This window comes from Garra rufa, chromosome 25, assembly GCF_049309525.1.
Source record: "Garra rufa chromosome 25, GarRuf1.0, whole genome shotgun sequence".
Lineage (NCBI taxonomy): Eukaryota > Metazoa > Chordata > Actinopteri > Cypriniformes > Cyprinidae > Garra > Garra rufa.
Genome location: NC_133385.1, coordinates 39,628,746 through 39,655,389, shown reverse-complemented (window position 1 = coordinate 39,655,389; position 26,644 = coordinate 39,628,746). Strand labels below are relative to the sequence as shown.

The 26,644-nt window shown below is 50.5% G+C and overlaps 20 non-coding genes across 20 annotated transcripts; 9 read left to right on the top strand and 11 right to left on the bottom strand.

The window, feature by feature from the left end:
• Positions 1–873: 873 nt before the first annotated feature.
• On the top strand, positions 874–988 carry LOC141302225 (U5 spliceosomal RNA). Its single transcript, XR_012342333.1, has one exon. It is a non-coding gene; the product is annotated as a U5 spliceosomal RNA (small nuclear RNA).
• A 338-nt stretch (positions 989–1,326) lies between these two features.
• Positions 1,327–1,398, bottom strand: trnah-gug (transfer RNA histidin (anticodon GUG)). The gene has a single exon. It is a non-coding gene; the product is annotated as a tRNA-His (tRNA).
• A 477-nt stretch (positions 1,399–1,875) lies between these two features.
• On the bottom strand, positions 1,876–1,948 carry trnak-uuu (transfer RNA lysine (anticodon UUU)). The gene has a single exon. It is a non-coding gene; the product is annotated as a tRNA-Lys (tRNA).
• A 2,625-nt stretch (positions 1,949–4,573) lies between these two features.
• LOC141302238 (U5 spliceosomal RNA) lies at positions 4,574–4,688 on the top strand. The gene has a single exon (XR_012342346.1). It is a non-coding gene; the product is annotated as a U5 spliceosomal RNA (small nuclear RNA).
• A 338-nt stretch (positions 4,689–5,026) lies between these two features.
• trnah-gug (transfer RNA histidin (anticodon GUG)) lies at positions 5,027–5,098 on the bottom strand. Its single transcript has one exon. It is a non-coding gene; the product is annotated as a tRNA-His (tRNA).
• Positions 5,099–6,797: 1,699 nt separating this feature from the next.
• Positions 6,798–6,912, top strand: LOC141302237 (U5 spliceosomal RNA). The gene has a single exon (XR_012342345.1). It is a non-coding gene; the product is annotated as a U5 spliceosomal RNA (small nuclear RNA).
• A 338-nt stretch (positions 6,913–7,250) lies between these two features.
• Positions 7,251–7,322, bottom strand: trnah-gug (transfer RNA histidin (anticodon GUG)). The gene has a single exon. It is a non-coding gene; the product is annotated as a tRNA-His (tRNA).
• Positions 7,323–9,021: 1,699 nt separating this feature from the next.
• LOC141302224 (U5 spliceosomal RNA) lies at positions 9,022–9,136 on the top strand. Its single transcript, XR_012342332.1, has one exon. It is a non-coding gene; the product is annotated as a U5 spliceosomal RNA (small nuclear RNA).
• A 338-nt stretch (positions 9,137–9,474) lies between these two features.
• Positions 9,475–9,546, bottom strand: trnah-gug (transfer RNA histidin (anticodon GUG)). Its single transcript has one exon. It is a non-coding gene; the product is annotated as a tRNA-His (tRNA).
• Positions 9,547–10,034: 488 nt separating this feature from the next.
• trnak-uuu (transfer RNA lysine (anticodon UUU)) lies at positions 10,035–10,107 on the bottom strand. The gene has a single exon. It is a non-coding gene; the product is annotated as a tRNA-Lys (tRNA).
• Positions 10,108–12,628: 2,521 nt separating this feature from the next.
• LOC141302223 (U5 spliceosomal RNA) lies at positions 12,629–12,743 on the top strand. Its single transcript, XR_012342331.1, has one exon. It is a non-coding gene; the product is annotated as a U5 spliceosomal RNA (small nuclear RNA).
• A 337-nt stretch (positions 12,744–13,080) lies between these two features.
• trnah-gug (transfer RNA histidin (anticodon GUG)) lies at positions 13,081–13,152 on the bottom strand. Its single transcript has one exon. It is a non-coding gene; the product is annotated as a tRNA-His (tRNA).
• A 2,526-nt stretch (positions 13,153–15,678) lies between these two features.
• On the top strand, positions 15,679–15,793 carry LOC141302222 (U5 spliceosomal RNA). Its single transcript, XR_012342329.1, has one exon. It is a non-coding gene; the product is annotated as a U5 spliceosomal RNA (small nuclear RNA).
• Positions 15,794–18,728: 2,935 nt separating this feature from the next.
• On the top strand, positions 18,729–18,843 carry LOC141302221 (U5 spliceosomal RNA). Its single transcript, XR_012342328.1, has one exon. It is a non-coding gene; the product is annotated as a U5 spliceosomal RNA (small nuclear RNA).
• A 337-nt stretch (positions 18,844–19,180) lies between these two features.
• On the bottom strand, positions 19,181–19,252 carry trnah-gug (transfer RNA histidin (anticodon GUG)). Its single transcript has one exon. It is a non-coding gene; the product is annotated as a tRNA-His (tRNA).
• A 2,527-nt stretch (positions 19,253–21,779) lies between these two features.
• LOC141302247 (U5 spliceosomal RNA) lies at positions 21,780–21,894 on the top strand. Its single transcript, XR_012342355.1, has one exon. It is a non-coding gene; the product is annotated as a U5 spliceosomal RNA (small nuclear RNA).
• Positions 21,895–22,232: 338 nt separating this feature from the next.
• Positions 22,233–22,304, bottom strand: trnah-gug (transfer RNA histidin (anticodon GUG)). Its single transcript has one exon. It is a non-coding gene; the product is annotated as a tRNA-His (tRNA).
• A 488-nt stretch (positions 22,305–22,792) lies between these two features.
• Positions 22,793–22,865, bottom strand: trnak-uuu (transfer RNA lysine (anticodon UUU)). The gene has a single exon. It is a non-coding gene; the product is annotated as a tRNA-Lys (tRNA).
• A 2,611-nt stretch (positions 22,866–25,476) lies between these two features.
• On the top strand, positions 25,477–25,591 carry LOC141302220 (U5 spliceosomal RNA). Its single transcript, XR_012342327.1, has one exon. It is a non-coding gene; the product is annotated as a U5 spliceosomal RNA (small nuclear RNA).
• Positions 25,592–25,929: 338 nt separating this feature from the next.
• Positions 25,930–26,001, bottom strand: trnah-gug (transfer RNA histidin (anticodon GUG)). Its single transcript has one exon. It is a non-coding gene; the product is annotated as a tRNA-His (tRNA).
• Between the last annotated feature and the right edge of the window lie 643 nt (positions 26,002–26,644).

Genomic DNA, 26,644 nt, shown 5'->3' with positions numbered 1-26,644 from the left:
GCCAAAAACAACCTCCCCTTTGAGGTTTTTCAAGCCAGATTTTCAAGTTTCTCCAAACTTCTTGAAATTCACCACAGGAGCTGGGAATGTCCAGACTAGCGCAGGAACTCGGTTTTCAGCTTGATTGCACGTCCAGAGGCTGAGACGTCCCACGTACAATCTATCTCATTATAAAAACACAGGCTGTTCGTGGTCAGTGGAATTCTGGGGGTTTAACACCTCAGGGTACTTCAGGAGGATGGGGGAGCCACCTCAATAAGTTCTTTAGTGTATTAATTGATGTTTGACCACAGAAGCGGACCACAGAAGAGGGAACATCCCACCTGTAACTTACTTAACAGGGCCTCCACAGGCTTTCCGTGGACAGTGCATTTTTAAGCATATTAAGCCGTTTTAGGTGATCTAATGTACATAGAACTGCTGGGTAGTGTTCCCTGAGCACTGTACTGTAGAAATGTGTCCATAAAACCACTGTAGTTATGAAATTTGATTTACTACTGTACCGTCCACAGAAAGCCTGTGGAGGCCCTGTCAAATAAGTTCTCCATGAAATACTCCATGAAATACCAGATTGACCCGCCACGAGCTAAAGTCTCTCAATATCTTGAATGCTACACATTACAGGGGGTCATTATTTGGACCGCTTTATTTCATTTCATTTTTTTGTCTAATACGGGGGCATGAAAAAAGAGATGACATTGCCTTGATCGGGATTGTGAATACTGGGTGAGGGAAGGGACTTTCGTAACTCCTCCCATTTGGAGTGAGGGGGGTGACGAAAATCATGTTGGCAAGTGTCGGCACCCTAGATTACCCTTGGTGAGCGTAGTGCTTTACCACAGTGTGCGCACAGGTCCAAGGGCGTAGAGACACATCTCGAGTTTCTCTTCATCAGCGCATAAATCTTTTGCCTTTTACTAAAGATTTCCGTGGAGGGGAACCTTTGCGAGTGACCTGTATTTTTGGGGGCTCTGCTCACAGCAGAGCTACACTAGAGTGTCAAGAGCAGAGTCAATCTGGCCACCCGCCAGCGTGCAGTGGAACGAAGCTTGCCTCGTCATGGACTGTGTTTGCAGCCTTTGCGCTTCCAGCTTCGCAACTTCAAATTACTTTAGCCAGCATGGAAAGACAGCGCTCTCTCGTCCATGACGGGCTCAAACAAAGATGGCTTCAGCTTTTTTGGCCCTATCAGTGACTTGTGCGCTTCGAGCCTTCTTTTTTGACCCCCCGAAAGCCAGCGTCTGCTGCCTGCGTTGTTGGTATAGTATAACTGGCACCCGTACGAAAAATGGAGGTGGCAGAAAGGAGCTCAGTGCACAAAAAGCCTGCCGTGACCCGGATTCGAACCGGGGTTGCTGCGGCCACAACGCAGAGTACTAACCACTATACGACCACGGCGTGCCACTGGCGGTGCCGGCCGTCCGAATGCAAAAAGGGCCAGCGGCGTGTTTTATTCCTGTTGGAGAGAGGGCACACAAATCCCTGCGAGGGACGTGGAAGAAAAGGGGCCGGCCGCTTCTCCTCAGCGCCGGTGAACAGCGTAGTCGGCAGGATTCAAACCTGCGCGGGGAGACCCCAATGGACTTCTAATCCATCGCCTTAACCACTCGGCCACGACTACGATGTCTTCTGTCCCGTTGTCGACCTCAAAGTTGGGTGAAAAAGCCATGAACTGGCTACCGCTTTGCTGAACTCGCCTAGCGTAAAACTCCTAAAGGGGAAAAAAGCCCACCTCAAGCAACAAAACACTCATGAAGGGGAAGCATAGCAAACACTGTATGTGAAGTCTGTCACATCTTTAAGCGTACGCCGCCACACGGCAGAGCTGGACCTGCACGACAGCAACCTGAGGCCGCCGACAAGAAGACGGCCCTTCGCCTGAACAGGGACTTGAACCCTGGACCCTCAGATTAAAAGTCTGATGCTCTACCGACTGAGCTATCCAGGCTCTTGTGCTTTGCGCGCCTCTTACGTTTTATATAAGAACACTTTCTCCACAAGCCGCCCGGCAGAAGAAAAAGCTGAAGAAAAAGCTGGTGAGTCCACCAAATTGGCCATAGGCTCCGGACGGACGCCTGTAGGGGCACCCTGGTGCCACGAGGAAGGCCACAAAAGGCATTTGGATGCACCTAACCGCCTAGTCTTCCTCACAGCCTTCTTCAGTGCCACGGAACGCCTATTTCGCCCACTAACCACCTAAACTTCACCACAGCCTTCCCCAGTGCCGCGAAATGCCTATTTCGCCCACTAATCACCTAAACTTCACCATAGTCTTCCTCAGTGCCACGGAACGCCTATTTCGCCCACTAACCACCTAAACTTCACCACAGCCTTCCCCAGTGCCGCGAAATGCCTATTTCGCCCACTAATCACCTAAACTTCACCATAGTCTTCCTCAGTGCCACGGAACGCCTATTTCGCCCACTAACCACCTAAACTTCACCACAGCCTTCCCCAGTGCCGCAAAATGCCTATTTCGCCCACTAATCACCTAAACTTCACCACAGTCTTCCTCAAAGCCCGCAAAGTGCCTATTTTGACCCCTAACCACCTAAACTTCACCAAGGTCTTCCCCGGTGCCGTAGAGTGCCTGTTTTGACCCCTAACCACCTAAGCTTCGCCACGGTCTTCCTCGAAGCCTGCAGAGTGCCTATTTTGACCCCTAACCACCTAAACTTCATCTTTCCACTATCGTGGCCGGTCGACCGTATGGGCATGGCCACGAAGTGCCTTTCGTGCCCGCTAAACACCTATTTTTGACCCAGAGAGAGGTCACTCTAAATCGTTCACGAAAGATCGCAGGACCTCGAAATTCGACACGAGGGTAGCCGAGGGTGTCCCGAGTTGCGGTCCAGAGTTTGAAATTTCTGCTTCCTTCCTAAGTGCGCGTTTCGGCAGTTCGGCATGATCCATACGCGATTCGGCTTTCTCCATCCCTGAGGGTCTTTCTGGTCCCCAGTGACTACCGGCAGGCCAAGTTTGGGGCCGAACGGCAGAGCATCCCACATACCACTTATCCCATGCAGTTTCACAGTTGTTTCGTGGACAGCAGAGCACGAGGGCTGTTTTGCGTAGCAAAAAATTGCCGACTCGGTATGTCGTCGAGGGCCACGTGACACAGCGTTCGGTGAAATTTGGGGCCCCTCAGACACCCAAGGGCCGAAGCGGGGGGGGGGGGGGGGGCGGCGACAAGCGCAACTTATTCCATTGACTTTTTATAGGCGCTTCGTGGATGGTGGCTGATCGGCCCAAAATCGGCATATACGGCACGTCACGGTCCCCCGGGGCGGCCCCCAAAGTTCCGTGTCCGTATCTGCTCGATCGGCTGAAAAAGACCCCCTTGACCGCGAGACACCTGTAAACCTTCCATTGAATAAGTTGGGAGGCCCAGTCAAGTAAGTTACAGGTGGGACTTTCCCTCTTGTGCGGTCCGTTTTTGAGGTCAGACATCAAAGAATCCACCAAGAAAGCTATTGGGTGGCTCCTAGCCTCCTCCTGAAGCACCCAGAGGTGCTCAATCCTCAGAATTCTACTGACCACGAACAGCCTATTTTTTATAATGGGATAGATTATACGTGGGACATCCAGATCTCAGCTTCTGGACGTGCTATCAAGCTGAAACCTGCGTTCCTGCGCTGGCCTGGACATGCCCTGATGACGGTGAGAATTTGAAGAAGATTGGAGAAACTTGAAAATTTTGCCAAAAACAACCTCCCCTTTGAGGTTTTTCAAGCCAGATTTTCAAGTTTCTCCAAACTTCTTGAAATTCACCACAGGAGCTGGGAATGTCCAGACTAGCGCAGGAACTCGGTTTTCAGCTTGATTGCACGTCCAGAGGCTGAGACGTCCCACGTACAATCTATCTCATTATAAAAAAACAGGCTGTTCGTGGTCAGTGGAATTCTGAGGGTTTAACACCTCAGGGTCCTTCAGGAGGATGGGGGGAGCCACCTCAATAAGTTCTTTAGTGTATTAATTGATGTTTGACCACAGAAGCGGACCACACAAGAGGGAACATCCCACCTGTAACTTACTTAACAGGGCCTCCACAGGCTTTCCGTGGACAGTGCATTTTTAAGCATATTAAGCCGTTTTAGGTGATCTAATGTACATAGAACTGCTGGGTAGTGTTCCCTGAGCACTGTACTGTAGAAATGTGTCCATAAAATCACTGTAGTTATTAAATATGATTTACTACTGTACTGTCCACAGAAAGCCTGTGGAGGCCCTGTCAAATAAGTTCTCCATGAAATACTCCATGAAATACCAGATTGACCCGCCACGAGCTAAAGTCTCTCAATATCTTGAATGCTACACATTACAGGGGGTCATTATTTGGACCGCTTTATTTCATTTCATTTTTTGTTCTAATACGGGGGCATGAAAAAAGAGATGACATTGCCTTGATCGGGTTTGTGAATACTGGGTGAGGGAAGGGAATTTCGTAACTCCTCCCATTTGGAGTGAGGGGGGTGACGAAAATCATGTTGGCAGGTGTCGGCACCCTAGATTACCCTTGGTGAGCGTAGTGCTTTACCACAGTGTGCGCACAGGTCCAAGGGCGTAGAGACACATCTCGAGTTTCTCTTTATCAGCGCATAAATCTTTTGCCTTTTACTAAAGATTTCCGTGCAGGGGAACCTTTGCGAGTGACCTGTATTTTTGGGGGCTCTGCTCACAGCAGAGCTACACTAGAGTGTCAAGAGCAGAGTCAATCTGGCCACCCGCCAGCGTGCAGTGGAACGAAGCTTGCCTCGTCATGGACTGTGTTTGCAGCCTTTGCGCTTCCAGCTTCGCAACTTCAAATTACTTTAGCCAGCATGGAAAGACAGCGCTCTCTCGTCCATGACGGGCTCAAACAAAGATGGCTTCAGGTTTTTTGGCCCTATCAGTGACTCGTGCGCTTCGAGCCTTCTTTTTTGACCCCCCGAAAGCCAGCGTCTGCTGCCTGCATTGTTGGTATAGTATAACTGGCACCCGTACGAAAAATGGAGGTGGCAGAAAGGAGCTCAGTGCACAAAAAGCCTGCCGTGACCCGGATTCGAACCGGGGTTGCTGCGGCCACAACGCAGAGTACTAACCACTATACGACCACGGCGTGCCACTGGCTCACGCCTGGTGGTGCCGGCCGTCCGAATGCAAAAAGGGCCAGCGGCGTGTTTTATTCCTGTTGGAGAGAGGGCACACAAATCCCTGCGAGGGACGCGGAAGAAAAGGGGCCGGCCGCTTCTCCTCAGCGCCGGTGAACAGCGTAGTCGGCAGGATTCAAACCTGCGTGGGGAGACCCCAATGGACTTCTAGTCCATCGCCTTAACCACTTGGCCACGACTACGATGTCTTCTGTCCCGTTGTCGACCTCAAAGTTGGGTGAAAAAGCCATGAACTGGCTACCGCTTTGCTGAACTCGCCTAGCGACAAGCGCAACTTATTCCATTGACTTTTTATAGGCGCTTCGTGGATGGTGGCCGATCGGCCCAAAATCGGCATATACGGCACGTCACGGTCCCCCGGGGCGACCCCCAAAGTTCCGTGTCCGTATCTGCTCGATCGGCTGAAAAAGACCCCCTGGACCGCGAGACACCTGTAAAACTTCCATTGAATAAGTTGGGAGGCCCAGTCAAGTAAGTTACAGGTGGGACTTTCCCTCTTGTGTGGTCTGTTTTTGAGGTCAGACATCAAAGAATCCACCAAGAAAGCTATTGGGTGGCTCCTAGCCTCCTCCTGAAGCACCCAGAGGTGCTCAATCCTCAGAATTCTACTGACCACGAACAGCCTATTTTTTATAATGGGATAGATTATACGTGGGACATCCAGATCTCAGCTTCTGGATGTGCTATCAAGCTGAAACCTGCGTTCCTGCGCTGGCCTGGACATGCCCTGATGACGGTGAGAATTTGAAGAAGATTGGAGAAACTTGAAAATTTTTCCAAAAACAACCTCCCCTTTGAGGTTTTTCAAGCCAGATTTTCAAGTTTCTCCAAACTTCTTGAAATTCACCACAGGAGCTGGGAATGTCCAGACTAGCGCAGGAACTCGGTTTTCAGCTTGATTGCACGTCCAGAGGCTGAGACGTCCCACGTACAATCTATCTCATTATAAAAACACAGGCTGTTCGTGGTCAGTGGAATTCTGAGGGTTTAACACCTCAGGGTACTTCAGGAGGATGGGGAGCCACCTCAATAAGTTCTTTAGTGTATTAATTGATGTTTGACCACAGAAGCGGACCACAGAAGAGGGAACATCCCACCTGTAACTTACTTAACAGGGCCTCCACAGGCTTTCCGTGGACAGTGCATTTTTAAGCATATTAAGCCGTTTTAGGTGATCTAATGTACATAGAACTGCTGGGTAGTGTTCCCTGAGCACTGTACTGTAGAAATGTGTCCATAAAACCACTGTAGTTATGAAATATGATTTACTACTGTACCGTCCACAGAAAGCCTGTGGAGGCCCTGTCAAATAAGTTCTCCATGAAATACTCCATGAAATACCAGATTGACCCGCCACGAGCTAAAGTCTCTCAATATCTTGAATGCTACACATTACAGAGGGTCATTATTTGGACCGCTTTATTTCATTTCATTTTTTTGTCTAATACGGGGGCATGAAAAAAGAGATGACATTGCCTTGATCGGGATTGTGAATACTGGGTGAGGGAAGGGACTTTCGTAACTCCTCCCATTTGGAGTGAGGGGGGTGACGAAAATCATGTTGGCAAGTGTCGGCACCCTAGATTACCCTTGGTGAGCGTAGTGCTTTACCACAGTGTGCGCACAGGTCCAAGGGCGTAGAGACACATCTCGAGTTTCTCTTTATCAGCGCATAAATCTTTTGCCTTTTACTAAAGATTTCCGTGCAGGGGAACCTTTGCGAGTGACCTGTATTTTTGGGGGCTCTGCTCACAGCAGAGCTACACTAGAGTGTCAAGAGCAGAGTCAATCTGGCCACCCGCCAGCGTGCAGTGGAACGAAGCTTGCCTCGTCATGGACTGTGTTTGCAGCCTTTGCGCTTCCAGCTTCGCAACTTCAAATTACTTTAGCCAGCATGGAAAGACAGCGCTCTCTCGTCCATGACGGGCTCAAACAAAGATGGCTTCAGGTTTTTTGGCCCTATCAGTGACTCGTGCGCTTCGAGCCTTCTTTTTTGACCCCCCGAAAGCCAGCGTCTGCTGCCTGCATTGTTGGTATAGTATAACTGGCACCCGTACGAAAAATGGAGGTGGCAGAAAGGAGCTCAGTGCACAAAAAGCCTGCCGTGACCCGGATTCGAACCGGGGTTGCTGCGGCCACAACGCAGAGTACTAACCACTATACGACCACGGCGTGCCACTGGCTCACGCCTGGTGGTGCCGGCCGTCCGAATGCAAAAAGGGCCAGCGGCGTGTTTTATTCCTGTTGGAGAGAGGGCACACAAATCCCTGCGAGGGACGCGGAAGAAAAGGGGCCGGCCGCTTCTCCTCAGCGCCGGTGAACAGCGTAGTCGGCAGGATTCAAACCTGCGTGGGGAGACCCCAATGGACTTCTAGTCCATCGCCTTAACCACTTGGCCACGACTACGATGTCTTCTGTCCCGTTGTCGACCTCAAAGTTGGGTGAAAAAGCCATGAACTGGCTACCGCTTTGCTGAACTCGCCTAGCGACAAGCGCAACTTATTCCATTGACTTTTTATAGGCGCTTCGTGGATGGTGGCCGATCGGCCCAAAATCGGCATATACGGCACGTCACGGTCCCCCGGGGCGACCCCCAAAGTTCCGTGTCCGTATCTGCTCGATCGGCTGAAAAAGACCCCCTGGACCGCGAGACACCTGTAAAACTTCCATTGAATAAGTTGGGAGGCCCAGTCAAGTAAGTTACAGGTGGGACTTTCCCTCTTGTGTGGTCTGTTTTTGAGGTCAGACATCAAAGAATCCACCAAGAAAGCTATTGGGTGGCTCCTAGCCTCCTCCTGAAGCACCCAGAGGTGCTCAATCCTCAGAATTCTACTGACCACGAACAGCCTATTTTTTATAATGGGATAGATTATACGTGGGACATCCAGATCTCAGCTTCTGGATGTGCTATCAAGCTGAAACCTGCGTTCCTGCGCTGGCCTGGACATGCCCTGATGACGGTGAGAATTTGAAGAAGATTGGAGAAACTTGAAAATTTTTCCAAAAACAACCTCCCCTTTGAGGTTTTTCAAGCCAGATTTTCAAGTTTCTCCAAACTTCTTGAAATTCACCACAGGAGCTGGGAATGTCCAGACTAGCGCAGGAACTCGGTTTTCAGCTTGATTGCACGTCCAGAGGCTGAGACGTCCCACGTACAATCTATCTCATTATAAAAACACAGGCTGTTCGTGGTCAGTGGAATTCTGAGGGTTTAACACCTCAGGGTACTTCAGGAGGATGGGGAGCCACCTCAATAAGTTCTTTAGTGTATTAATTGATGTTTGACCACAGAAGCGGACCACAGAAGAGGGAACATCCCACCTGTAACTTACTTAACAGGGCCTCCACAGGCTTTCCGTGGACAGTGCATTTTTAAGCATATTAAGCCGTTTTAGGTGATCTAATGTACATAGAACTGCTGGGTAGTGTTCCCTGAGCACTGTACTGTAGAAATGTGTCCATAAAACCACTGTAGTTATGAAATATGATTTACTACTGTACCGTCCACAGAAAGCCTGTGGAGGCCCTGTCAAATAAGTTCTCCATGAAATACTCCATGAAATACCAGATTGACCCGCCACGAGCTAAAGTCTCTCAATATCTTGAATGCTACACATTACAGAGGGTCATTATTTGGACCGCTTTATTTCATTTCATTTTTTTGTCTAATACGGGGGCATGAAAAAAGAGATGACATTGCCTTGATCGGGATTGTGAATACTGGGTGAGGGAAGGGACTTTCGTAACTCCTCCCATTTGGAGTGAGGGGGGTGACGAAAATCATGTTGGCAAGTGTCGGCACCCTAGATTACCCTTGGTGAGCGTAGTGCTTTACCACAGTGTGCGCACAGGTCCAAGGGCGTAGAGACACATCTCGAGTTTCTCTTCATCAGCGCATAAATCTTTTGCCTTTTACTAAAGATTTCCGTGGAGGGGAACCTTTGCGAGTGACCTGTATTTTTGGGGGCTCTGCTCACAGCAGAGCTACACTAGAGTGTCAAGAGCAGAGTCAATCTGGCCACCCGCCAGCGTGCAGTGGAACGAAGCTTGCCTCGTCATGGACTGTGTTTGCAGCCTTTGCGCTTCCAGCTTCGCAACTTCAAATTACTTTAGCCAGCATGGAAAGACAGCGCTCTCTCGTCCATGACGGGCTCAAACAAAGATGGCTTCAGCTTTTTTGGCCCTATCAGTGACTCGTGCGCTTCGAGCCTTCTTTTTTGACCCCCCGAAAGCCAGCGTCTGCTGCCTGCGTTGTTGGTATAGTATAACTGGCACCCGTACGAAAAATGGAGGTGGCAGAAAGGAGCTCAGTGCACAAAAAGCCTGCCGTGACCCGGATTCGAACCGGGGTTGCTGCGGCCACAACGCAGAGTACTAACCACTATACGACCACGGCGTGCCACTGGCTCACGGCTGGTGGTGCCGGCCGTCCGAATGCAAAAAGGGCCAGCGGCGTGTTTTATTCCTGTTGGAGAGAGGGCACACAAATCCCTGCGAGGGACGCGGAAGAAAAGGGGCCGGCCGCTTCTCCTCAGCGACGGTGAACAGCGTAGTCAGCAGGATTCAAACCTGCGTGGAGAGACCCCAATGGACTTCTAGTCCATCGCCTTAACCACTCTGCCACGACTACAATGTCTTCTGTCCCGTTGTCGACCTCAAAGTTGGGTGAAAAAGCCATGAACTGGCTACCGTTTTGCTGAACTCGCCTAGCGTAAAACTCCTAAAGGGGAAAACAGCCCACCTCAAGGAACAAAACACTCATGAAGGGGAAGCATAGCAAACACTGTATGTGAAGTCTGTCACATCTTTAAGCGTACGCCGCCACACGGCAGAGCTGGACCGGCACGACAGCAACCTGAGGTCGCCGACAAGAAGACGGCCCTTCGCCTGAACAGGGACTTGAACCCTGGACCCTCAGATTAAAAGTCTGATGCTCTACCGACTGAGCTATCCAGGCTTTGTAAAAGGTGCGTTGCGCGCCTCTTACGTTTTATATAAGAACACTTTCTCCACAAGCCGCCCGGCAGAAGAAAAAGCTGAAGAAAAAGCTGGTGAGTCCACCAAATTGGCCATAGGCTCCGGACGCACGCCTGTAGGGGCACCCTGGTACCACGAGGAAGGCCACAAAAGGCATTTGGATGCACCTAACCGCCTAGTCTTCCTCACAGCCTTCCTCAGTGCCACGGAATGCCTATTTCGCCCACTAACCACCTAAACTTCACCACAGCCTTCCCCAGTGCCGCGAAATGCCTATTTCGCCCACTAATCACCTAAACTTCACCATAGTCTTCCTCAGTGCCACGGAACGCCTATTTCGCCCACTAACCACCTAAACTTCACCACAGCCTTCCCCAGTGCCGCAAAATGCCTATTTCGCCCACTAATCACCTAAACTTCACCACAGTCTTCCTCAAAGCCCGCAAAGTGCCTATTTTGACCCCTAACCACCTAAACTTCACCAAGGTCTTCCCCGGTGCCGTAGAGTGCCTGTTTTGACCCCTAACCACCTAAGCTTCGCCACGGTCTTCCTCGAAGCCTGCAGAGTGCCTATTTTGACCCCTAACCACCTAAACTTCATCTTTCCACTATCGTGGCCGGTCGACCGTATGGGCATGGCCACGAGGTGCCTTTCGTGCCCGCTAAACACCTATTTTTGACCCAGAGAGAGGTCACTCTAAATCGTTCCCGAAAGATCGCAGGACCTCGAAATTCGACACGAGGGTAGCCGAGGGCGTCCCGAGTTGCGGTCCAGAGTTTGAAATTTCTGCTTCCTTCCTAAGTGCGCGTTTCGGCAGTTCGGCATGATCCATACGCGATTCGGCTTTCTCCATCCCTGAGGGTCTTTCTGGTCCCCAGTGACTACCGGCAGGCCAAGTTTGGGGCCGAACGGCAGAGCATCCCACATACCACTTATCCCATGCAGTTTCACAGTTGTTTCGTGGACAGCAGAGCACGAGGGCTGTTTTGCGTAGCAAAAAATTGCCGACTCGGTATGTCGTCGAGGGCCACGTGACACCGCGTTCGGTGAAATTTGGGGCCCCTCAGACACCCAAGGGCCGAAGCGGGGGGGGGGGGGGGGGGGGGGGGGGCGGCGACAAGCGCAACTTATTCCATTGACTTTTTATAGGCGCTTCGTGGATGGTGGCCGATCGGCCCAAAATCGGCATATACGGCACGTCACAGTCCCCCGGGGCGGCCCCCAAAGTTCCGTGTCCGTATCTGCTCGATCGGCTGAAAAAGACCCCCTTGACCGCGAGACACCTGTAAAACTTCCATTGAATAAGTTGGGAGGCCCAGTCAAGTAAGTTACAGGTGGGACTTTCCCTCTTGTGCGGTCCGTTTTTGAGGTCAGACATCAAAGAATCCACCAAGAAAGCTATTGGGTGGCTCCTAGCCTCCTCCTGAAGCACCCAGAGGTGCTCAATCCTCAGAATTCTACTGACCACGAACAGCCTATTTTTTATAATGGGATAGATTATACGTGGGACATCCAGATCTCAGCTTCTGGACGTGCTATCAAGCTGAAACCTGCGTTCCTGCGCTGGCCTGGACATGCCCTGATGACGGTGAGAATTTGAAGAAGATTGGAGAAACTTGAAAATTTTGCCAAAAACAACCTCCCCTTTGAGGTTTTTCAAGCCAGATTTCCAAGTTTCTCCAAACTTCTTGAAATTCAACACAGGAGCTGGGAATGTCCAGACTAGCGCAGGAACTCGGTTTTCAGCTTGATTGCACGTCCAGAGGCTGAGACGTCCCACGTACAATCTATCTCATTATAAAAAAACAGGCTGTTCGTGGTCAGTGGAATTCTGAGGGTTTAACACCTCAGGGTCCTTCAGGAGCATGGGGGAGCCACCTCAATAAGTTCTTTAGTGTATTAATTGATGTTTGACCACAGAAGCGGACCACAGAAGAGGGAACATCCCACCTGTAACTTACTTAACAGGGCCTCCACAGGCTTTCCGTGGACAGTGCATTTTTAAGCATATTAAGCCGTTTTAGGTGATCTAATGTACATAGAACTGCTGGGTAGTGTTCCCTGAGCACTGTACTGTAGAAATGTGTCCATAAAACCACTGTAGTTATGAAATATGATTTACTACTGTACCGTCCACAGAAAGCCTGTGGAGGCCCTGTCAAATAAGTTCTCCATGAAATACTCCATGAAATACCAGATTGACCCGCCACGAGCTAAAGTCTCTCAATATCTTGAATGCTACACATTACAGGGGGTCATTATTTGGACCGCTTTATTTCATTTCATTTTTTTGTCTAATACGGGGGCATGAAAAAAGAGATGACATTGCCTTGATCGGGATTGTGAATACTGGGTGAGGGAAGGGACTTTCGTAACTCCTCCCATTTGGAGTGAGGGGGGTGACGAAAATCATGTTGGCAAGTGTCGGCACCCTAGATTACCCTTGGTGAGCGTAGTGCTTTACCACAGTGTGCGCACAGGTCCAAGGGCGTAGAGACACATCTCGAGTTTCTCTTCATCAGCGCATAAATCTTTTGCCTTTTACTAAAGATTTCCGTGGAGGGGAACCTTTGCGAGTGACCTGTATTTTTGGGGGCTCTGCTCACAGCAGAGCTACACTAGAGTGTCAAGAGCAGAGTCAATCTGGCCACCCGCCAGCGTGCAGTGGAACGAAGCTTGCCTCGTCATGGACTGTGTTTGCAGCCTTTGCGCTTCCAGCTTCGCAACTTCAAATTACTTTAGCCAGCATGGAAAGACAGCGCTCTCTCGTCCATGACGGGCTCAAACAAAGATGGCTTCAGCTTTTTGGCCCTATCAGTGACTCGTGCGTTTCGAGTCTTCTTTTTTGACCCCCCGAAAGCCAGCGTCTGCTGCCTGCGTTGTTGGTATAGTATAACTGGCACCCGTACGAAAAATGGAGGTGGCAGAAAGGAGCTCAGTGCACAAAATGCCTGCCGTGACCCGGATTTGAACCGGGGTTGCTGCGGCCACAACGCAGAGTACTAACCACTATACGACCACGGCGTGCCACTGGCTCACGGCTGGTGGTGCCGGCCGTCCGAATGCAAAAAGGGCCAGCGGCGTGTTTTATTCCTGTTGGAGAGAGGGCACACAAATCCCTGCGAGGGACGCGGAAGAAAAGGGGCCGGCCGCTTCTCCTCAGCGCCGGTGAAAAGCGTAGTCGGCAGGATTCAAACCTGCGTGGGGAGACCCCAATGGACTTCTAGTCCATCGCCTTAACCACTCGGCCACGACTACGATGTCTTCTGTCCCGTTGTCGACCTCAAAGTTGGGTGAAAAAGCCATGAACTGGCTACCGCTTTGCTGAACTCGCCTAGCGTAAAACTCCTAAAGGGGAAAACAGCCCACCTCAAGGAACAAAACACTCATGAAGTTGAAGCATAGCAAACACTGTATGTGAAGTCTGTCACATCTTTAAGTGTACGCCGCCACACGGCAGAGCTGGACCGGCACGACAGCAACCTGAGGTCGCCGACAAGAAGACGGCCCTTCGCCTGAACAGGGACTTGAACCCTGGATTAAAAGTCTGATGCTCTACCGACTGAGCTATCCAGGCTCTTGTGCTTTGTGCGCCTCTTACGTTTTATATAAGAACACTTTCTCCACAAGCCGCCCGGCAGAAGAAAAAGCTTAAGAAAAAGCTGGTGAGTCCACCAAATTGGCCATAGGCTCCGGACGGACGCCTGTAGGGGCACCCTGGTGCCACGAGGAAGGCCACAAAAGGCATTTGGATGCACCTAACCGCCTAGTCTTCCTCACAGCCTTCCTTAGTGCCACGGAACGCCTATTTCGCCCACTAACCACCTAAACTTCACCACAGCCTTCCCCAGTGCCGCGAAATGCCTATTTCGCCCACTAATCACCTAAACTTCATCATAGTCTTCCTCAGTGCCACGGAACGCCTATTTCGCCCACTAACCACCTAAACTTCACCACAGCCTTCCCCAGTGCCGCAAAATGCCTATTTCGCCCACTAATCACCTAAACTTCACCACAGTCTTCCTCAAAGCCCGCAAAGTGCCTATTTTGACCCCTAACCACCTAAACTTCACCAAGGTCTTCCCCGGTGCCGCAGAGTGCCTGTTTTGACCCCTAACCACCTAAGCTTCGCCAAGGTCTTCCTCGAAGCCTGCAGAGTGCCTATTTTGACCCCTAACAAGCGCAACTTATTCCATTGACTTTTTATAGGCGCTTCGTGGATGGTGGCTGATCGGCCCAAAATCGGCATATACGGCACGTCACGGTCCCCCGGGGCAGCCCCCAAAGTTCCGTGTCCGTATCTGCTCGATCGGCTGAAAAAGACCCCCTTGACCGCAAGACACCTGTAAAACTTCCATTGAATAAGTTGGGAGGCCCAGTCAAGTAAGTTACAGGTGGGACTTTCCCTCTTGTGCGGTCCGTTTTTGAGGTCAGACATCAAAGAATCCACCAAGAAAGCTATTGGGTGGCTCCTAGCCTCCTCCTGAAGCACCCAGAGGTGCTCAATCCTCAGAATTCTACTGACCACGAACAGCCTATTTTTTATAATGGGATAGATTATACGTGGGACATCCAGATCTCAGCTTCTGGACGTGCTATCAAGCTGAAACCTGCGTTCCTGCGCTGGCCTGGACATGCCCTGATGATGGTGAGAATTTGAAGAAGATTAGAGAAACTTGAAAATTTTGCCAAAAAAAACCTCCCCTTTGAGGTTTTTCAAGCCAGATTTTCAAGTTTCTCCAAACTTCTTGAAATTCACCACAGGAGCTGGGAATGTCCAGACTAGCGCAGGAACTCGGTTTTCAGCTTGATTGCACGTCCAGAGGCTGAGACGTCCCACGTACAATCTATCTCATTATAAAAAAAACAGGCTGTTCGTGGTCAGTGGAATTCTGAGGGTTTAACACCTCAGGGTCCTTCAGGAGGATGGGGGGAGCCACCTCAATAAGTTCTTTAGTGTATTAATTGATGTTTGACCACAGAAGCGGACCACACAAGAGGGAACATCCCACCTGTAACTTACTTAACAGGGCCTCCACAGGCTTTCCGTGGACAGTGCATTTTTAAGCATATTAAGCCGTTTTAGGTGATCTAATGTACATAGAACTGCTGGGTAGTGTTCCCTGAGCACTGTACTGTAGAAATGTGTCCATAAAACCACTGTAGTTATGAAATATGATTTACTACTGTACCGTCCACAGAAAGCCTGTGGAGGCCCTGTCAAATAAGTTCTCCATGAAATACCAGATTGACCCGCCACGAGCTAAAGTCTCTCAATATCTTGAATGCTACACATTACAGGGGGTCATTATTTGGACCGCTTTATTTCATTTCATTTTTTTGTCTAATACGGGGGCATGAAAAAAGAGATGACATTGCCTTGATCGGGATTGTGAATACTGGGTGAGGGAAGGGACTTTCGTAACTCCTCCCATTTGGAGTGAGGGGGGTGACGAAAATCATGTTGGCAAGTGTCGGCACCCTAGATTACCCTTGGTGAGCGTAGTGCTTTACCACAGTGTGCGCACAGGTCCAAGGGCGTAGAGACACATCTCGAGTTTCTCTTCATCAGCGCATAAATCTTTTGCCTTTTACTAAAGATTTCCGTGGAGGGGAACCTTTGCGAGTGACCTGTATTTTTGGGGGCTCTGCTCACAGCAGAGCTACACTAGAGTGTCAAGAGCAGAGTCAATCTGGCCACCCGCCAGCGTGCAGTGGAACGAAGCTTGCCTCGTCATGGACTGTGTTTGCAGCCTTTGCGCTTCCAGCTTCGCAACTTCAAATTACTTTAGCCAGCATGGAAAGACAGCGCTCTCTCGTCCATGACGGGCTCAAACAAAGATGGCTTCAGCTTTTTGGCCCTATCAGTGACTCGTGCGTTTCGAGTCTTCTTTTTTGACCCCCCGAAAGCCAGCGTCTGCTGCCTGCGTTGTTGGTATAGTATAACTGGCACCCGTACGAAAAATGGAGGTGGCAGAAAGGAGCTCAGTGCACAAAAAGCCTGCCGTGACCCGGATTCGAACCGGGGTTGCTGCGGCCACAACGCAGAGTACTAAGCACTATACGACCACGGCGTGCCACTGGCTCACGGCTGGTGGTGCCGGCCGTCCGAATGCAAAAAGGGCCAGCGGCGTGTTTTATTCCTGTTGGAGAGAGGGCACACAAATCCCTGCGAGGGACGCGGAAGAAAAGGGGCCGGCCGCTTCTCCTCAGCGCCGGTGAAAAGCGTAGTCGGCAGGATTCAAACCTGCGTGGGGAGACCCCAATGGACTTCTAGTCCATCGCCTTAACCACTCGGCCACGACTACGATGTCTTCTGTCCCGTTGTCGACCTCAAAGTTGGGTGAAAAAGCCATGAACTGGCTACCGCTTTGCTGAACTCGCCTAGCGTAAAACTCCTAAAGGGGAAAACAGCCCACCTCAAGGAACAAAACACTCATGAAGTTGAAGCATAGCAAACACTGTATGTGAAGTCTGTCACATCTTTAAGTGTACGCCGCCACACGGCAGAGCTGGACCGGCACGACAGCAACCTGAGGTCGCCGACAAGAAGACGGCCCTTCGCCTGAACAGGGACTTGAACCCTGGATTAAAAGTCTGATGCTCTACCGACTGAGCTATCCAGGCTCTTGTGCTTTGTGCGCCTCTTACGTTTTATATAAGAACACTTTCTCCACAAGCCGCCCGGCAGAAGAAAAAGCTTAAGAAAAAGCTGGTGAGTCCACCAAATTGGCCATAGGCTCCGGACGGACGCCTGTAGGGGCACCCTGGTGCCACGAGGAAGGCCACAAAAGGCATTTGGATGCACCTAACCGCCTAGTCTTCCTCACAGCCTTCCTCAGTGCCACGGAACGCCTATTTCGCCCACTAACCACCTAAACTTCACCACAGCCTTCCCCAGTGCCGCGAAATGCCTATTTCGCCCACTAATCACCTAAACTTCACCATAGTCTTCCTCAGTGCCACGGAACGCCTATTTCGCCCACTAACCACCTAAACTTCACCACAGCCTTCCCCAGTGCCGCAAAATGCCTATTTCGCCCACTAATCACCTAAACTTCACCACAGTCTTCCTCAAAGCCCGCAAAGTGCCTATTTTGACCCCTAACCACCTAAACTTCACCAAGGTCTTCCCCGGTGCCGCAGAGTGCCTGTTTTGACCCCTAACCACCTAAGCTTCGCCAAGGTCTTCCTCGAAGCCTGCAGAGTGCCTATTTTGACCCCTAACAAGCGCAACTTATTCCATTGACTTTTTATAGGCGCTTCGTGGATGGTGGCTGATCGGCCCAAAATCGGCATATACGGCACGTCACGGTCCCCCGGGGCAGCCCCCAAAGTTCCGTGTCCGTATCTGCTCGATCGGCTGAAAAAGACCCCCTTGACCGCAAGACACCTGTAAAACTTCCATTGAATAAGTTGGGAGGCCCAGTCAAGTAAGTTACAGGTGGGACTTTCCCTCTTGTGCGGTCCGTTTTTGAGGTCAGACATCAAAGAATCCACCAAGAAAGCTATTGGGTGGCTCCTAGCCTCCTCCTGAAGCACCCAGAGGTGCTCAATCCTCAGAATTCTACTGACCACGAACAGCCTATTTTTTATAATGGGATAGATTATACGTGGGACATCCAGATCTCAGCTTCTGGACGTGCTATCAAGCTGAAACCTGCGTTCCTGCGCTGGCCTGGACATGCCCTGATGATGGTGAGAATTTGAAGAAGATTAGAGAAACTTGAAAATTTTGCCAAAAAAAACCTCCCCTTTGAGGTTTTTCAAGCCAGATTTTCAAGTTTCTCCAAACTTCTTGAAATTCACCACAGGAGCTGGGAATGTCCAGACTAGCGCAGGAACTCGGTTTTCAGCTTGATTGCACGTCCAGAGGCTGAGACGTCCCACGTACAATCTATCTCATTATAAAAAAAACAGGCTGTTCGTGGTCAGTGGAATTCTGAGGGTTTAACACCTCAGGGTCCTTCAGGAGGATGGGGGGAGCCACCTCAATAAGTTCTTTAGTGTATTAATTGATGTTTGACCACAGAAGCGGACCACACAAGAGGGAACATCCCACCTGTAACTTACTTAACAGGGCCTCCACAGGCTTTCCGTGGACAGTGCATTTTTAAGCATATTAAGCCGTTTTAGGTGATCTAATGTACATAGAACTGCTGGGTAGTGTTCCCTGAGCACTGTACTGTAGAAATGTGTCCATAAAACCACTGTAGTTATGAAATATGATTTACTACTGTACCGTCCACAGAAAGCCTGTGGAGGCCCTGTCAAATAAGTTCTCCATGAAATACCAGATTGACCCGCCACGAGCTAAAGTCTCTCAATATCTTGAATGCTACACATTACAGGGGGTCATTATTTGGACCGCTTTATTTCATTTCATTTTTTTGTCTAATACGGGGGCATGAAAAAAGAGATGACATTGCCTTGATCGGGATTGTGAATACTGGGTGAGGGAAGGGACTTTCGTAACTCCTCCCATTTGGAGTGAGGGGGGTGACGAAAATCATGTTGGCAAGTGTCGGCACCCTAGATTACCCTTGGTGAGCGTAGTGCTTTACCACAGTGTGCGCACAGGTCCAAGGGCGTAGAGACACATCTCGAGTTTCTCTTCATCAGCGCATAAATCTTTTGCCTTTTACTAAAGATTTCCGTGGAGGGGAACCTTTGCGAGTGACCTGTATTTTTGGGGGCTCTGCTCACAGCAGAGCTACACTAGAGTGTCATGAGCAGAGTCAATCTGGCCACCCGCCAGCGTGCAGTGGAACGAAGCTTGCCTCGTCATGGACTGTGTTTGCAGCCTTTGCGCTTCCAGCTTCGCAACTTCAAATTACTTTAGCCAGCATGGAAAGACAGCGCTCTCTCGTCCATGACGGGCTCAAACAAAGATGGCTTCAGCTTTTTGGCCCTATCAGTGACTCGTGCGTTTCGAGTCTTCTTTTTTGACCCCCCGAAAGCCAGCGTCTGCTGCCTGCGTTGTTGGTATAGTATAACTGGCACCCGTACGAAAAATGGAGGTGGCAGAAAGGAGCTCAGTGCACAAAAAGCCTGCCGTGACCCGGATTCGAACCGGGGTTGCTGCGGCCACAACGCAGAGTACTAACCACTATACGACCACGGCGTGCCACTGGCTCACGGCTGGTGGTGCCGGCCGTCCGAATGCAAAAAGGGCCAGCGGCGTGTTTTATTCCTGTTGGAGAGAGGGCACACAAATCCCTGCGAGGGACGCAGAAGAAAAGGGGCCGGCCGCTTCTCCTCAGCGCCGGTGAAAAGCGTAGTCGGCAGGATTCAAACCTGCGTGGGGAGACCCCAATGGACTTCTAGTCCATCGCCTTAACCACTCGGCCACGACTACGATGTCTTCTGTCCCGTTGTCGACCTCAAAGTTGGGTGAAAAAGCCATGAACTGGCTACCGCTTTGCTGAACTCGCCTAGCGTAAAACTCCTAAAGGGGAAAACAGCCCACCTCAAGGAACAAAACACTCATGAAGTTGAAGCATAGCAAACACTGTATGTGAAGTCTGTCACATCTTTAAGTGTACGCCGCCACACGGCAGAGCTGGACCGGCACGACAGCAACCTGAGGTCGCCGACAAGAAGACGGCCCTTCGCCTGAACAGGGACTTGAACCCTGGATTAAAAGTCTGATGCTCTACCGACTGAGCTATCCAGGCTCTTGTGCTTTGTGCGCCTCTTACGTTTTATATAAGAACACTTTCTCCACAAGCCGCCCGGCAGAAGAAAAAGCTTAAGAAAAAGCTGGTGAGTCCACCAAATTGGCCATAGGCTCCGGACGGACGCCTGTAGGGGCACCCTGGTGCCACGAGGAAGGCCACAAAAGGCATTTGGATGCACCTAACCGCCTAGTCTTCCTCACAGCCTTCCTCAGTGCCACGGAACGCCTATTTCGCCCACTAACCACCTAAACTTCACCACAGCCTTCCCCAGTGCCGCGAAATGCCTATTTCGCCCACTAATCACCTAAACTTCACCATAGTCTTCCTCAGTGCCACGGAACGCCTATTTCGCCCACTAACCACCTAAACTTCACCACAGCCTTCCCCAGTGCCGCAAAATGCCTATTTCGCCCACTAATCACCTAAACTTCACCACAGTCTTCCTCAAAGCCCGCAAAGTGCCTATTTTGACCCCTAACCACCTAAACTTCACCAAGGTCTTCCCCGGTGCCGCAGAGTGCCTGTTTTGACCCCTAACCACCTAAGCTTCGCCAAGGTCTTCCTCGAAGCCTGCAGAGTGCCTATTTTGACCCCTAACAAGCGCAACTTATTCCATTGACTTTTTATAGGCGCTTCGTGGATGGTGGCTGATCGGCCCAAAATCGGCATATACGGCACGTCACGGTCCCCCGGGGCAGCCCCCAAAGTTCCGTGTCCGTATCTGCTCGATCGGCTGAAAAAGACCCCCTTGACCGCAAGACACCTGTAAAACTTCCATTGAATAAGTTGGGAGGCCCAGTCAAGTAAGTTACAGGTGGGACTTTCCCTCTTGTGCGGTCCGTTTTTGAGGTCAGACATCAAAGAATCCACCAAGAAAGCTATTGGGTGGCTCCTAGCCTCCTCCTGAAGCACCCAGAGGTGCTCAATCCTCAGAATTCTACTGACCACGAACAGCCTATTTTTTATAATGGGATAGATTATACGTGGGACATCCAGATCTCAGCTTCTGGACGTGCTATCAAGCTGAAACCTGCGTTCCTGCGCTGGCCTGGACATGCCCTGATGATGGTGAGAATTTGAAGAAGATTAGAGAAACTTGAAAATTTTGCCAAAAAAAACCTCCCCTTTGAGGTTTTTCAAGCCAGATTTTCAAGTTTCTCCAAACTTCTTGAAATTCACCACAGGAGCTGGGAATGTCCAGACTAGCGCAGGAACTCGGTTTTCAGCTTGATTGCACGTCCAGAGGCTGAGACGTCCCACGTACAATCTATCTCATTATAAAAAAAACAGGCTGTTCGTGGTCAGTGGAATTCTGAGGGTTTAACACCTCAGGGTCCTTCAGGAGGATGGGGGGAGCCACCTCAATAAGTTCTTTAGTGTATTAATTGATGTTTGACCACAGAAGCGGACCACACAAGAGGGAACATCCCACCTGTAACTTACTTAACAGGGCCTCCACAGGCTTTCCGTGGACAGTGCATTTTTAAGCATATTAAGCCGTTTTAGGTGATCTAATGTACATAGAACTGCTGGGTAGTGTTCCCTGAGCACTGTACTGTAGAAATGTGTCCATAAAACCACTGTAGTTATGAAATATGATTTACTACTGTACCGTCCACAGAAAGCCTGTGGAGGCCCTGTCAAATAAGTTCTCCATGAAATACCAGATTGACCCGCCACGAGCTAAAGTCTCTCAATATCTTGAATGCTACACATTACAGGGGGTCATTATTTGGACCGCTTTATTTCATTTCATTTTTTTTGTCTAATACGGGGGCATGAAAAAAGAGATGACATTGCCTTGATCGGGATTGTGAATACTGGGTGAGGGAAGGGACTTTCGTAACTCCTCCCATTTTGAGTGAGGGGGGTGACGAAAATCATGTTGGCAGGTGTCGGCACCCTAGAATACCCTTGGTGAGCGTAGTGCTTTACCACAGTGTGCGCACAGGTCCAAGGACGTAGAGACACATCTCGAGTTTCTCTTCATCAGCGCATAAATCTTTTGCCTTTTACTAAAGATATCCGTGGAGGGGAACCTTTGCGAGTGACCTGTATTTTTGGGGGCTCTGCTCACAGCAGAGCTACACTAGAGTGTCAAGAGCAGAGTCAATCTGGCCACCCGCCAGCGTGCAGTGGAACGAAGCGTGCCTCGTCATGGACTGTGTTTGCAGCCTTTGCGCTTCCAGCTTCGCAACTTCAAATTACTTTAGCCAGCATGGAAAGACAGCGCTCTCTCGTCCATGACGGGCTCAAAGAAAGATGGCTTCAGCTTTTTTGGCCCTATCAGTGACTCGTGCGCTTCGAGCCTTCTTTTTTGACCCCCCGAAAGCCAGCGTCTGCTGCCTGCGTTGTTGGTATAGTATAACTGGCACCCGTACGAAAAATGGAGGTGGCAGAAAGGAGCTCAGTGCACAAAAAGCCTGCCGTGACCCGGATTCGAACCGGGGTTGCTGCGGCCACAACACAGAGTACTAACCACTATACGATCACGGCGTGCCACTGGCTCACGCCTGGTGGTACCGGCCGTCCGAAAGCAAAAAGGGCCAGCGGCGTGTTTTATTCCTGTTGGAGAGAGGGCACACAAATCCCTGCGAGGGACGCGGAAGAAAAGGGGCCGGCCGCTTCTCCTCAGCGCCGGTGAACAGCGTAGTCGGCAGGATTCAAACCTGCGTGGGGAGACCCCAATGGACTTCTAGTCCATCGCCTTAACCACTCGGCCACGACTACGATGTCTTCTGTCCCGTTGTCGACCTCAAAGTTGGGTGAAAAAGCCATGAACTGGCTACCGCTTTGCTGAACTCACCTAGCGTAAAACTCCTAAAGGGGAAAACAGCCCACCTCAAGCAACAAAACACTCATGAAGGGGAAGCATAGCAAACACTGTATGTGAAGTCTGTCACATCTTTAAGCGTACGCCGCCACACAGCAGAGCTGGACCGGCACGACAGCAACCTGAGGTCGCCGACAAGAAGACGGCCCTTCGCCTGAACAGGGACTTGAACCCTGGACCCTCAGATTAAAAGTCTGATGCTCTACCGACTGAGCTATCCAGGCTCTTGTGCTTTGCGCGCCTCTTACGTTTTATATAAGAACACTTTCTCCACAAGCCGCCCGGCAGAAGAAAAAGCTGAAGAAAAAGCTGGTGAGTCCACCAAATTGGCCATAGGCTCCGGACGGACGCCTGTAGGGGCACCCTGGTACCACGAGGAAGGCCACAAAAGGCATTTGGATGCACCTAACCGCCTAGTCTTCCTCACAGCCTTCCTCAGTGCCACGGAATGCCTATTTCGCCCACTAACCACCTAAACTTCACCACAGCCTTCCCCAGTGCCGCGAAATGCCTATTTCGCCCACTAATCACCTAAACTTCACCATAGTCTTCCTCAGTGCCACGGAACGCCTATTTCGCCCACTAACCACCTAAACTTCACCACAGCCTTCCCCAGTGCCGCAAAATGCCTATTTCGCCCACTAATCACCTAAACTTCACCATAGTCTTCCTCAGTGCCACGGAACGCCTATTTCGCCCACTAACCACCTAAACTTCACCACAGCCTTCCCCAGTGCCGCAAAATGCCTATTTCGCCCACTAATCACCTAAACTTCACCACAGTCTTCCTCAAAGCCCGCAAAGTGCCTATTTTGACCCCTAACCACCTAAACTTCACCAAGGTCTTCCCCGGTGCCGCAGAGTGCCTGTTTTGACCCCTAACCACCTAAGCTTCGCCACGGTCTTCCTCGAAGCCTGCAGAGTGCCTATTTTGACCCCTAACCACCTAAACTTCATCTTTCCACTATCGTGGCCGGTCGACCGTATGGGCATGGCCACGAGGTGCCTTTCGTGCCCGCTAAACACCTATTTTTGACCCAGAGAGAGGTCACTCTAAATTGTTCCCGAAAGATCGCAGGACCTCGAAATTCGACACGAGGGTGGCCGAGGGCGTCCCGAGTTGCGGTCCAGAGTTTGAAATTTCTGCTTCCTTCCTAAGTGCGCATTTCGGCAGTTCGGCATGATCCATACGCGACTCGGCTTTCTCCATCCCTGAGGGTCTTTCTGGTCCCCAGTGACTACCGGCAGGCCAAGTTTGGAGCCGAACGGCAGAGCATCCCACATACCACTTATCCCATGCAGTTTCACAGTTGTTTCGTGGACAGCAGAGCACGAGGGCTGTTTTGCGTAGCAAAAAATTGCCGACTCGGTATGTCGTCGAGGGCCACGTGACACCGCGTTCGGCGAAATTTGGGGCCCCTCAGACACCCAGGGGCCGAAGGGGGGGCGGCGACAAGCGCAACTTATTCCATTGACCTTTTATAGGCGCTTCGTGGACGGTGGCCGATCGGCCCAAAATCGACATATACGGCACGTCACAGTCCCCCGGGGCGGCCCCCAAAGTTCCGTGTCCGTATCTGCTCGATCGGCTGAAAACGACCCCCTTGACCGCGAGACACCTGTAAAACTTCCATTGAATAAGTTGGGAGGCCCAGTCAAGTAAGTTACAGGTGGGACTTTCCCTCTTGTGCGGTCCGTTTTTGAGGTCAGACATCAAAGAATCCACCAAGAAAGCTATTGGGTGGCTCCTAGCCTCCTCCCGAAGCACCCAGAGGTGCTCAATCCTCAGAATTCTACTGACCACGAACAGCCTATTTTTTATAATGGGATAGATTATACGTGGGACATCCAGATCTCAGCTTCTGGACGTGCTATCAAGCTGAAACCTGCGTTCCTGCGCTGGCCTGGACATGCCCTGGTGACGGTGAGAATTTGAAGAAGATTGTAGAAACTTGAAAATTTTGCCAAAAAAACTCCCCTTTGAGGTTTTTCAAGCCAGATTTTCAAGTTTCTCCAAACTTCTTGAAATTCACCACAGGAGCTGGGAATGTCCAGACTAGCGCAGGAACTCAGTTTTCAGCTTGACTGCACGTCCAGAGGCTGAGACGTCCCACGTACAATCTATCTCATTATAAAAAAACAGGCTGTTCGTGGTCAGTGGAATTCTGAGGGTTTAACACCTCAGGGTCCTTCAGGAGGATGGGGGGAGCCACCTCAATAAGTTCTTTAGTGTATTAATTGATGTTTGACCACAGAAGCGGACCACACAAGAGGGAACAACCCACCTGTAACTTACTTAACAGGGCCTCCACAGGCTTTCCGTGGACAGTGCATTTTTAAGCATATTAAGCCGTTTTAGGTGATCTAATGTACATAGAACTGCTGGGTAGTGTTCCCTGAGCACTGTACTGTAGAAATGTGTCCATAAAACCACTGTAGTTATGAAATATGATTTACTACTGTACCGTCCACAGAAAGCCTGTGGAGGCCCTGTCAAATAAGTTCTCCATGAAATACTCCATGAAATACCAGATTGACCCGCCACGAGCTAAAGTCTCTCAATATCTTGAATGCTACACATTACAGGGGGTCATTATTTGGACCGCTTTATTTCATTTCATTTTTTTTTCTAATACGGGGGCATGAAAAAAGAGATGACATTGCCTTGATCGGGTTTGTGAATACTGGGTGAGGGAAGGGACTTTCGTAACTCCTCCCATTTGGAGTGAGGGGGGTGACAAAAATCATGTTGGCTGGTGTCGGCACCCTAGATTACCCTTGGTGAGCGTAATGCTTTACCACAGTGTGCGCACAGGTCCAAGGGCGTAGAGACACATCTCGAGTTTCTCTTCATCAGCGCATAAATCTTTTGCCTTTTACTAAAGATTTCCGTGGAGGGGAACCTTTGCGAGTGACCTTTATTTTTGGGGGCTCTGCTCACAGCAGAGCTACACTAGACTGTCAAGAGCAGAGTCAATCTGGCCACCCGCCAGCGTGCAGTGGAACGAAGCGTGCCTCATCATGGACTGTGTTTGCAGCCTTTGCGCTTCCAGCTTCGCAACTTCAAATTACTTTAGCCAGCATGGAAAGACAGCGCTCTCTCGTCCATGACGGGCTCAAACAAAGATGGCTTCAGCTTTTTTGGCCCTATCAGTGACTCGTGCGCTTCGAGCCTTCTTTTTTGACCCCCCGAAAGCCAGCGTCTGCTGCCTGCGTTGTTGGTATAGTATAACTGGCACCCGTACGAAAAATGGAGGTGGCAGAAAGGAGCTCAGTGCACAAAAAGCCTGCCGTGACCCGGATTCGAACCGGGGTTGCTGCGGCCACAACGCAGAGTACTAACCACTATACGATCACGGCGTGCCACTGGCTCACGCCTGGTGGTGCCGGCCGTCCGAATGCAAAAAGGGCCAGCGGCGTGTTTTATTCCTGTTGGAGAGAGGGCACACAAATCCCTGCGAGGGACGCGGAAGAAAAGGGGCCGGCCGCTTCTCCTCAGCGCCGGTGAACAGCGTAGTCGGCAGGATTCAAACCTGCATGGGGAGACCCCAATGGACTTCTAGTCCATCACCTTAACCACTCGGCCACGACTACGATGTCTTCTGTCCCGTTGTCGACCTCAAAGTTGGGTGAAAAAGCCATGAACTGGCTACCGCTTTGCTGAACTCGCCTAGCGTAAAACTCCTAAAGGGGAAAACAGCCCACCTCAAGCAACAAAACACTCATGAAGGGGAAGCATAGCAAACACTGTAATTCGCAAAATAACCATTTTGAATAGCCGCTATACCCACAATCTCTGTGCTCTGTGTAAACAATGAGTGTCGTATACATGCGACAGATCGCTTCCGGCGTTTGCGTATTCTACACCAGAGCGCGTTCACATGTCACGTGACTGATGCCGAACGCGTGCTCAGGAGAGATGGACGTGGCTGTGTATCAAAGGTAAAAAATGATATAAATACTGTTCAGTTTCTCACAAAAACCGATCGTTTCGTGTCTTAGG